This window comes from Lepidochelys kempii, chromosome 20, assembly GCF_965140285.1.
Source record: "Lepidochelys kempii isolate rLepKem1 chromosome 20, rLepKem1.hap1, whole genome shotgun sequence".
Classification (NCBI taxonomy): Eukaryota; Metazoa; Chordata; order Testudines; family Cheloniidae; genus Lepidochelys; species Lepidochelys kempii.
In genome coordinates this window covers 5144262-5154455 of record NC_136399.1, presented here as the reverse complement: position 1 = coordinate 5154455, position 10194 = coordinate 5144262, and the positions used below count along the sequence as shown (strand labels likewise).

Genomic DNA, 10194 nt, shown 5'->3' with positions numbered 1-10194 from the left:
TTGACAAGGTGGTGTAGCCAGGAACCTGAAAGAGCAGGTGCTGAGGGCAGGTGGGCTGCATGCCTCCCAATGATGAAGTAGTAGTGAAGAGCACTGAGCAACACTGTGGGTGGGTCTGCACTTTGAGCAAGGGGGATCACTCCCAGTTCAATGGGACAGGCCCACACTACCTCGGACAGCGCTCGCATGCTAAAATTAGAATGTAGCTAAAGCAGCACGAGCAGTGGGAGGAGCTAGCCACCTTGAGAATCGACTTTGGGGTTTGGATGGGATCATACTTGGGGTGGTTAAACTTCCTCCTGCTCCTGCCATCGCAGCTACTCTCTATTTTTAGCACTCAGGGCTAGTGCGGGTATGTTTCATCAAGCTGGGAATTAGCCCCCCAGCTCCAAGTGTAAACATGCCCTATGAGACAGTGTCCCAGCCTCTACTACTAAATGACTGCACCGTGCTTTCCCTGCAACAATCCCAAAGCACTTTATAGCAAGTCATGATTTCCTCTGACCACCACACTGGAGAGGTAGGGATATTAACATCCCCATTTATGTATGGGAAGCTGAGGCATAGAGAGATTAATGGCAGCTCAGTGCTGCACAGTGGGATTTTTTTCTCTCTCCCTCAATGGGAATACCAAAAGGGACACTGGGCATCATCTCTCACCAGCTAACTTGACTGCAACTGCCCGGATCTCTTCCCATCTGCTAAAGAAGTACATGATGGTGCTTTTGTACAAGTTCTCCAGCAGCTCGGCATTCTCTTTGGCCTAGAGGAAATCAAGGACACATGAGCTCTCTCTGGCTAGAAGTGCCCTTTGACTGCCAGCACATGCTTTTACGAGCCACAGATAAATCAGAGAAAGAACAGGTGACTGGGTGGACGTGGGAAAAATGGGGATCTGTGGCAGATTTACATTTCCCATCACCCTCAGTCATATATCCCACTCTGACCGCTATTTCCATTACCCATCACACATCCCCCCCACACCTCTACACCACCACATACCACTCCAGTCAAGAATCTCAGACACTTCAACAGCTCACTCACAAGGTGTCTGCAAATGTCCACCTGGAGCTCTTCAGGCTTCAGCTCGGCTGTGCCATCAAGGTGTTCATTCATGGCAGTTTGGAGCCTCTTCAGTCCCAAAAACGGGACACAGAGGTGAAACGTAGCTCTGCATTCCTGAAAAAAAGGAAGCGTGTCACACCATTTAATTGTTCCCTACTGAGTGCTTTGGTCATTCAAAGGGAACTCATCTGCTTGACTGCTCATCTATTCTGGGATAAAAAGGGATTCATCTGGATGTAATTGGCAGAAAACATGCAGGAATGACTAATAGAGGGGAGAGCTTCCACTGCAACCTGGAGGTAGCATCAATGTCTTTTTGGAACAGATCTACCTACGAAAGCTGCTTCACCAGGTCTCTCTTCTGTTCTGGGGAGGCAGGGGCCTGGGGTGCAGAGACAGACAGGAAGAGAGAGCTGTCGGGCTCAGACCCATGACCTATCCTGGATTCTGGTGAGGCAGCCATGGACCAACCTGGCGGGAACTGACTCAGCAGGAGGGCAATGAACTGAGGGGGGAATTTGGGCCTCCAGAGCAGGCAGGAATAGCAGAGCTCCCCTGTCATTGGGAGGAAGATTCCTTTGGCTTAGTAAATAAGTCACTCTCGGTCTTACCACTGAAACCCTGGGGTTCGGGTCTTGCAGGTGCAGCAGAAGTGTGACCCAGCTCTGTTGAACCTGCTCGGCGAAATAGCCCTTCCATTTTCTTTTGGTCAGGCGGGCCAGGATGCCAAATAGGACAAAGGACCATAAACGAAGAGCATCATCCTCCTACAGCCAAGAAAGCCCCACAAGTTAGTAACTAAGGGACAATCGCATCACGAACCTCGCACAGCCATCTCTTCTACACTAAAGTCGAGGGATTCCAACTACAGCTAGTCGGGAACACTTTCATGAACTAATTTTTGTTTCGAATTTGCTGATTCATCAAACTATTTTAGCGACAGTTCCATTTTGATGAAATTCCTCCAGAAGCTAGGCAGGGGTCCTTAGAAACCTGCCTGCTGTCTTGCCAGTGCACCCATTCAGCTCCCTGGAAGCCGATCTAGCAGGCTGACTGGGATCGTGGGCTTCCAAACCCCCAGCGTCTGGGACCCTGGCTCTCAAATTTGCAACTCCCTGGCACTTCTAGCTCCCACAGTTTCCTGGGTTCCCAGCACCGGGATAGTCTGAGAGCAGACTGCCCGGACCCAAGGCTTTCAATAGAGCTCGGCTAAGAAGAGGAATTCTGTTTCACAAAGAGTTTTGAAGTTTGGGGAGAGGGATTGCCACAAATAGGAACAAAACCAAAATTTGACATCTCAAAATTCTCTGCAAAACGGAATCATTCCAACCCTCTCACGTAGAAATGGTATAGAGCAGGCCCAATGCTCTCTATTGTACCTTGGAACCCCCTTTTCATGGTTATCTAGCTACCTAATCTAGTATTCAGACTTTCTTTGAGCTTCTCAGTGGCAAGAAAGAAGAACAGAAGGGGGAGACTGTGGGAGCAGGGATGTCATCCCCATCCTCCTAATGTTCTCCTCCTCCGTAAAACACCTCTCTTCCCTGGGGCCGAAACATCTCTTCACTCTGACATGAGCAATGCCCAGGGAGTAAGTGGAGTCTAATCAAGATCGCTTGAACTGGGGCTGGAGAGTTCTGGTCACATACGTTGTCAAAGTAGGTCCTGATCTCTTGGGTGAGGTCTCTGAAGGAAGAACCTATGTCCTTCTCTTTCAGTTCCTTCAGGACTTTGGCCACTGCTTTCATGCTCTCACCAATGACTTCAGAACTGAAAGGGTCACTTAAGGCCCTGATCAGGATGACCATAAGAAACTTCTTGTGCTTTTTCACCTGGACAAACATACGACATTAAAGAACACTGATCACTGATCACACTTCTAATACGTTTTCTTTAGCAGTTATGAAGCTGTGGGAATTTCATCGCCCTCTCCCACCCCCCGGAGACCTATAGCTATATTTCAGACCAGGTTCGAGCTACAATGAGCCAAACTTGGTGCCATAATACACCTGTGTCATCCTATTATTAGATTCCTAGTTACTTAGATTCCAAGGCCAAAAGGAACCCTTGTGATTATCCATTCTGACCTCCTGCATAACATTGAACTTCCCCGAAATAGTCTCTGTTGGAACTAGAGTGTATCTTTTAGAAAAACGTTCAATCTTGATTTTAAAATTGCTAGTGACAGAGAATCCACTACAACCCTTGGTAAATTGTTCCAATGGTTAATTAAAATTACCATTAAAAATCAATGCCTTATTACCAGTCTGAATTAGTCCAGCTTCCTTTTCCCCCATTGAATCTTCTTATACCTTTGTTTGCTAATGGGAAGAACCCATTCTCAAAATGTGTTCCCCATGTGAGTAGTTCTAGACTGTCCTCAAGTCACTCCTTAACCTTCTCTTTGTACAGCTAAATAGATTGAGCTCCTTGAGTCTATCACTAGCGGTATCTTTGCCAATCCTTTGAGAATTCTTGGGACTCTTCTCTGAATCCTCTCTAATTTATCAGCATCCTTCTTGAATTGTGGACACAGCATTCCAGCAGTGCTCACATGAGTGTCATATTCAGAGGGAAAAGAACTTCTTTACTCTTAGTCAAGATTCCTCTCTTTATGCCTCTAAGGATCATTTCAGCCCTTTTGGCCACAACTTCACATTGGGACACCTTATGTTCAACTGATTCTCTGCCATGACTCAAGTGGTTTTCAGCATCATTGCTTTTTGGGATAGAGTCTCTCATGCTGTAAGTATGGCCTGCATTTTTTTTTTGTTCCTAGATGGAGACATTTACACATGGTCATATTAAAGTGCACAGATTGTTTGCTTATGCCCAGTTTAGCAAAGGATCTAGCTTGCTCTGTATTGACTGCAAAGAGGTTACTCGGGTATGTGAGAGAGCAGAATTTGGCCTAGTGCATTGTGTGCAGCCTCTGTAAACTCCGAACAACTATTTTCCTTGGTTTCTCTCGTTATGCTGCATTCTAGTCAGTATTCTCTCTTACCTTCTCAGGCGCCCCATAGACTAAATTTCCCAGGCCTCTTATAGCCATCTGCCGGACAATGCTGTTCCTATCATGTGACTTTTCTTCTAAGATGTGTAAGACTGGCTTAAGGAACTTCTTCTCCCTGAGCATGGGATCACTCATTAGCTGAAAGAAAATCAACCTGTCCATTAGCCCCAATATGATCATTAAGATTGGGAATAGAATCTGAGCAGACATGTCATACACTAAAAACAACAAGGAGTCCTCCTACAGCCCCAGTCTTGAGGATACAGACAAATATGGCTACCCCTCTGATACTTGGCACATAATACACTGTAACACAAATGAGAAATTCCACACAAATGAGAAAGGTCTACAAAACATGGAGCTTTCCTTTTGGGCACTAGAATAGGGATCCACTCACCTCTTGAGAGCCTCTTAGTGGCTGGGTATGGTATCACAGTCCTTTTCTCACCCCTGGTGCATCCTGCCAGCCGTCCTCAGTGAGTCTTCTGTGGCTCAGGCCTCTGGCTGAGTCCCAAAGTCCAAAGGAACCCCTTCTGGGGTAGTCAAGAACAGTCCCATTGTCCTCACTAGGGGCTCCAGCCCCAACTCTGGGTCCTTTACATTCTGCCCTTTGTTCAAGCTCTCCATTAGCATTGTCCCCTCCATGGGGCTTATGCCACTGTTGGTGGTAGGGGAACCTGGGCCTGCCCCTAACTCTGGGTTCCAAACCATGGATCCTATAAACAGGAGCTAGGCACTGCTTGATTTCAGGTCATTGTCGCTTCTTCCTACCGGCCACTTTTAGCTTCACCCTCACCTCAGAGTTAAAGTTCTTCGGGACTCTCTTCCTGAAAACCCAGCTTAAGTAAAGGCTGCCAGAATCAAACTCTGGCTGTCCCCTGAATTTCTGTGGCCAGAGAGCAGCGCCCTTTCTTGCCCCTCCAGTTCCTGCCAGGAACTGACCTGCTAAAGCCCTTCAGCTCCTTTTAGCCAAGCCTGATGGGCTCGGATTGGCTGCTTTCATGAGGCCTCTCTAGACAGACCCAGACTGGGGGCTCTTTTCCTGGGGCAGGGTGTAGTAGGACCATGGGGCCTCTTGTAAGGAGCCTTAAAGCCCAGGTACAGCCCATCACAGGCACAGAGAGGTTGTTTTTCTTAGAACCGGATAAGCCCCGAAGATAGTTGCTTAGCATAAGTGGGAAATATGATGCAGATGTTGGAGGAAGACTGTGGAAAGGGAGGATGCTCCAGCAGGTATCCCCACACTAGCCTAGGACTTAGGAGACCCAGGTTTCATTTCCTGCTCCCTCAAAGACTTCCTGTGTGACCTTGGGCAAGTCACTTAGCCCTTCTGTGCATCAGTTCCCTGCCTGTAAAATAGGAAACATAGTGCTTCCCTACCTCGCAGGAGTGTGGTGGGGATACAGACATTAAAGAGTTTAGAGGTACTCCGATACTAGAGTAATGAGAACCTAAGATAGACATTAATGTAGTTGTAGGTTGCTTGGTTGGTAGTATTAGGACACTCAGTTCATTCAGAAGATGTGCTGAGCTAAAACAAATTCAGGAGCTGTTGGTTAGGATCAGCACTAGGACTTGGCAGAAGAGGTCCAGTCATCCAAACTCTGTCCGTATCTCTCTCAGCCAGCACCTGTGGTTGTGTAGCTAGTATAGGCAATGACGGCAATAAAAACCACAGAGAGAGAGAGAGAAGGACTCAGAAAGGTATCGTGAAGTTCCTGGTGAGGTTTCCATATAAAGGAGGACCTATTCTACTGTCTAAAATGACAATTACTCCTATGAACTGAACTGTACAACTCCCGAAAGAAAGGCAGACAAGAGTCTAATGGTGAAACTGCTCTTCAGAGCCCTGTGTCTTACCTGGGCAAGGAAAGCTGTGCTGGTGACTCGGTGGTTTTCTGAGGGGGAATTCACCCAGGGGAGGAGGCTCTGTATGATCTCAGGTGTTATGAGTCCAGATCTTAGCAGAAGCCTGGAAGACAAAAGAAACCGCTCATGGGCTAGATTGCACACTTCAAAAACTCAGCTGCTCTGAGCATACAGCTCTGATATCTAGGAGTGGGAGCTGTGTGTTTCCACCCAGGACACCCCCGCACCCCCCGCCCACAAAGCTATAAACGGGAGGTTCCCTCTCAGCCACTCTATTGGCTACTCATTCCCAAGGATAAAATGATGCCTCCTGGATCTCTTACCTCACCAGCAGACACACTCCCTCATGGTGTGTCTTGGGGTTTTCCACAAGAGTCCAAGTCCTCTGCTTCCTGAGCGCTCTCACCAGTCTCTCATTCCCACCCTTGAAAAGCACAGATTCTAATGCTTTGATAGAAAGCCTGGGGAAAGAGAGGCACAGAACTGCAGCAATCAGGAGGAAGGTGCAGCTTGAACAGAGAGTCAGGAAGCCCCGGTTACTTCTCAGGTCTGCTGTTCAGTCGGCAGTTCACCCATTGGCAATGTCCTGGACACCAGTGTCCCTGGAAGGACTTGATGCTGGGAGGTAAGTTTCAGTCTCATACATCTCATAGGACTAGTTTTGCTAGGGACAAAATTTTGCAGTTCTTTTTCATAGAATCATAGAATCATAGAATATCAGGGTTGGAAGGGAGCTCAGGAGGTCATCTAGTCCAACCCCCTGCTCAAAAGCAGGACCCATCCCCAATTAAATCATCCCAGCCAGGGCTTTTTCTCTTTCTGCAAGGAGTATGGGCACTAGCAGAGTACAGTGATATGGAAAAGATACATGATCAGGACCCAGAAACAGGGGGCATAGAGTGTGGTGATCACTAATGGACATTTTGGGGTCATATCTCCAGATATGAGGTGACAGAGTGCTGAGGGTTTGCACTTGAGTCAGCACTCTGGTCACTATTCGTACTAATTCGGTTCCTCACAGAAGGCCTAATTGGATAGAGGTGTACCTGATTAGGAGGTCAGATTGGGGCTAGTGAATCAAGGAACCAATCATTCCATTAACAGGGAAACTGTATAAAAGGACATGGGCAGGAGCCCTTTGAGGGGAACAGACAGAGAAAGAAACTTGGGTGACCAGATGTCCCAATATTTGGGGCTTTATCTTATACAGGTGCCTATCCCCCCACCCGCCCCTGTCCTGATTTTTCACACTTGCTGTCTGGTCACCCTAAGAGAAACAGAAAGACAAAAAGCTAGGAGAGCCTGACAAAGTGAGGTCTCTGAGTGGAAACACCTTACCCCCCACCTGACTTTTGGAGAAGAGCTTAGAAAGTTGAGATACAATATAAAGGTGCTATGTATTGGTAGGGGGATTAAATAGACTATACATTGGTGTTTACAAGCAAAAAAGTCTCAACGCGGTCTGTGTTTGTGGAAGATGTGGGGGTGCAACACCCCTCTCTGTCACAGCTGGGGGCTCATCAGGGATTTCCCTGTTATCTATGCAAATGGAGAGCCTCTTGGAGAAGCCGGTGTAGAGGTTTCGCAGTCCAGGCGATGGAGGAAACACTGAAATGGGTGATGAAGCAGCAAAGAGAAGTGTAGAACAGGGGTTCTCAACCTTTCTGTTTCTGAGCCTCCCCCCACCCTCAACATGCTAGAAATACTCCATGGCCCAGTTCCAGGCCTCTGCCCTGCCAGGCATCAGAGTTTGGGGCTCCTGGCTCCAGATTTTAACCCCACAGGGTGCAGGGGCTTGAGGCTTTAGTGCAGGTGCTGGGCTCAAGGCTTCAGCTTTCTGCCCTGAGCCCCAGCTAGTCTAAAGCCAACCCTGCTTGGCAGACCCCCTAAAACCGGCCCGGTTGAGAACTGCTGGTGTAGAACAGTGGCCTCCAAACGTTTTGGCTCACGCACCCCCAGGGTGACCTGCCGCAGACGCGCCACCGATGGGAGACCTGCCACAGGCGGGCCGCCAGAGGGGAGCACCAGCCGTGGACATGCAGAGCTGCCGCCGAAGGAAAAAAACGGCGGAGTGCCGTCCGGCGGCGCTACTGCTGCCACGCCCCCCCCGGGATCATCCCGCGCACCCCAGTTTGGAGACCGCTGGTGTAGAAGACCCGACAGACCTTCCAACAATCCCAGCAGGCAGAAAAACAGCCTTTCCTTGCCCGGTAGGTTTAACAGCAAAAGAGTCGGCAGGAATTTATACGGGAGCAAGCCCAGGTCTGGCAACAACTCCCCCAAAATTTGGTGAGTCCCGTGACAGGAAATGGAAACCAGGCACAGGAGATCAGACTGTAAAATGGGAGCCGCGAACAACCCCGATGTGTTTTTGGTTACTCCTCAAGGAGGAGCAGTGAGACCTCCTAGGGACAGAACAATGTGGGCCCTTCAACTGACACTCTATTTAACCGGGGAAGCACATCTAGGGCTTTTAGTGATGAGCAGGCAAGAGATTATGACATGATTAAGGCAGCCATGCTGGACGAGGTGGGGCCTGTCTACAGAAAAGTACTGCCAGAAATCTAGAGTTGAAAGATGGATTGAGGGATTATGCCTCTGTGCATTTGGACAGAAATTAAAAGATTGGGCCACTCATTGGTAAGGCCAGATACTCAGACTGTGGGGGAGATCATGGACTGCATGGTTCTGGAAGTTTCTTCAGAGTCTCCCTGAGCATACCCGAGTATGGGTTCTGTGGCGCCAGCCAGTTCATCTGGACCCCACAGTTAAAGTGAGAGGAATTTGCAGAGGCGGACATTCCCAGAGTGAGTCAGTGGCTTAAGGGACTAGATTTGAGAAGGACCAGAATGCCTACAGCTGGGAAGGGCAGCAAGAAGAAGAGGGAGGAGCCTCAAGGAACTGTAGTGGGAGCTTGGCCTACGGCGTGCTTCCGACATGGACCTGAAGGACATCTAAAAAGAGACTGTCCGAAAATGGACTGTGGGTTTGCCCAGTTTTGTGGTTGGGACAAGACTCCCAGGCAGGGAAGAAAAAAGAAAGTACCTACCATATCGGTCTGGGTAGGGAGGAGCCACCAAAGGGACTAATGGACACAGCTTCATCCTGTTTGCTAATCAGGCAGGAGTTAGTGAAACCCCACTGGATACTTCCCAGAGGTAGGATCAAAACTGAATACCAGGTCCATGGGGACAATAAATTCTGCCCAATGGCAGAGGTGACTCTGAAAATTAAGGGGAAGTTTAGGCAGAAACATGTAGGGGTAGTGGATGGATTGCCCCACTGCCTTCTACTGGGCATGGACTGGAATCCCTTTCTAAAAGGGACACCAAGGCAGGTATGGAGGCCCAGGAGGGTGGAAATAAAACCTGAAGGGCCAGGTAAAGAGGAAATATATGTAAAGGGGCTGGAGGAACCTAGACACGAAAGTAGAGACAAGAGGGAGGAGAAAGAAAACAAAGGTCAAGCGTAAAGGTGACTTAAGATCATCCAGTGGGGTCAAACAGTCATCAGAGCCCTTACCACCAGGATCTCAGGAGCAGGCATCCCTAGAACACTTTGGAGGGACTCAGAGCAGTCTGTGTCCATGGAAGAGGCCAGGGCACAGCTTACCACCCCGTCACATATAGGTACCTAAGATGGGCCTGCACATGGGCCAACAGCATGAGCAGAATATATACTCATGTCTGCAGCGCCAGCAATCACATAGCTAGGTACCCATCCATCTGAACAAATTCAAGTTTTGTGGACAAAACTGAGGCGCCCATCTTGAAAACCTGACCCACTGTGGCCACTACATAAGATCAGCCTTACTGGCTCAGTCCAATGGTCCATCTAGTCCAGTACAGTGTCTTCCAACAGTGGTCAATGCCAGCTTCTTCAGCAGGAATGAACAGAACAGGGCAATCATGAAATGATCCAATCCCTGTTGTCCAGTCTCAGTTTCTGGCGGTCAGAGGCCTAGGGACACCCAGAGCTTGGGGTTGCATCCCTGACCATCTTGCCTAATAGCCATTGATGGACCTGTTCTCCATGAAGTTATCTAATTCTCTTTTTTTTTAAACCCAGTTATACTTTTGGCCTTCACAACACCCCTTGGCAATGAGTTCCACAGGTTGACCGTGTGTTGTGTGAAGTAGTACTTCCTTATGTTTATTTGATACCTGCTGCCCATCCGTGAACAGAGCTGAGATCCTGGTTTCCTAGGAAAATTCAGAGACACTATAAAACCATGAAGTCTGTAATTT

The 10194-nt window shown here is 48.5% G+C and overlaps 1 long non-coding RNA gene across 1 annotated transcript; it reads right to left on the bottom strand.

Moving 5' to 3' along the window:
* Positions 1-697: 697 nt before the first annotated feature.
* Positions 698-1734, bottom strand: LOC144929606 (uncharacterized). Its single transcript, XR_013634852.1, has 3 exons — positions 1677-1734; positions 1045-1179; positions 698-763 (listed from the first exon to the last, which is right to left on the bottom strand). It is a non-coding gene; the product is annotated as an uncharacterized LOC144929606 (long non-coding RNA).
* Positions 1735-10194: the final 8460 nt, after the last annotated feature.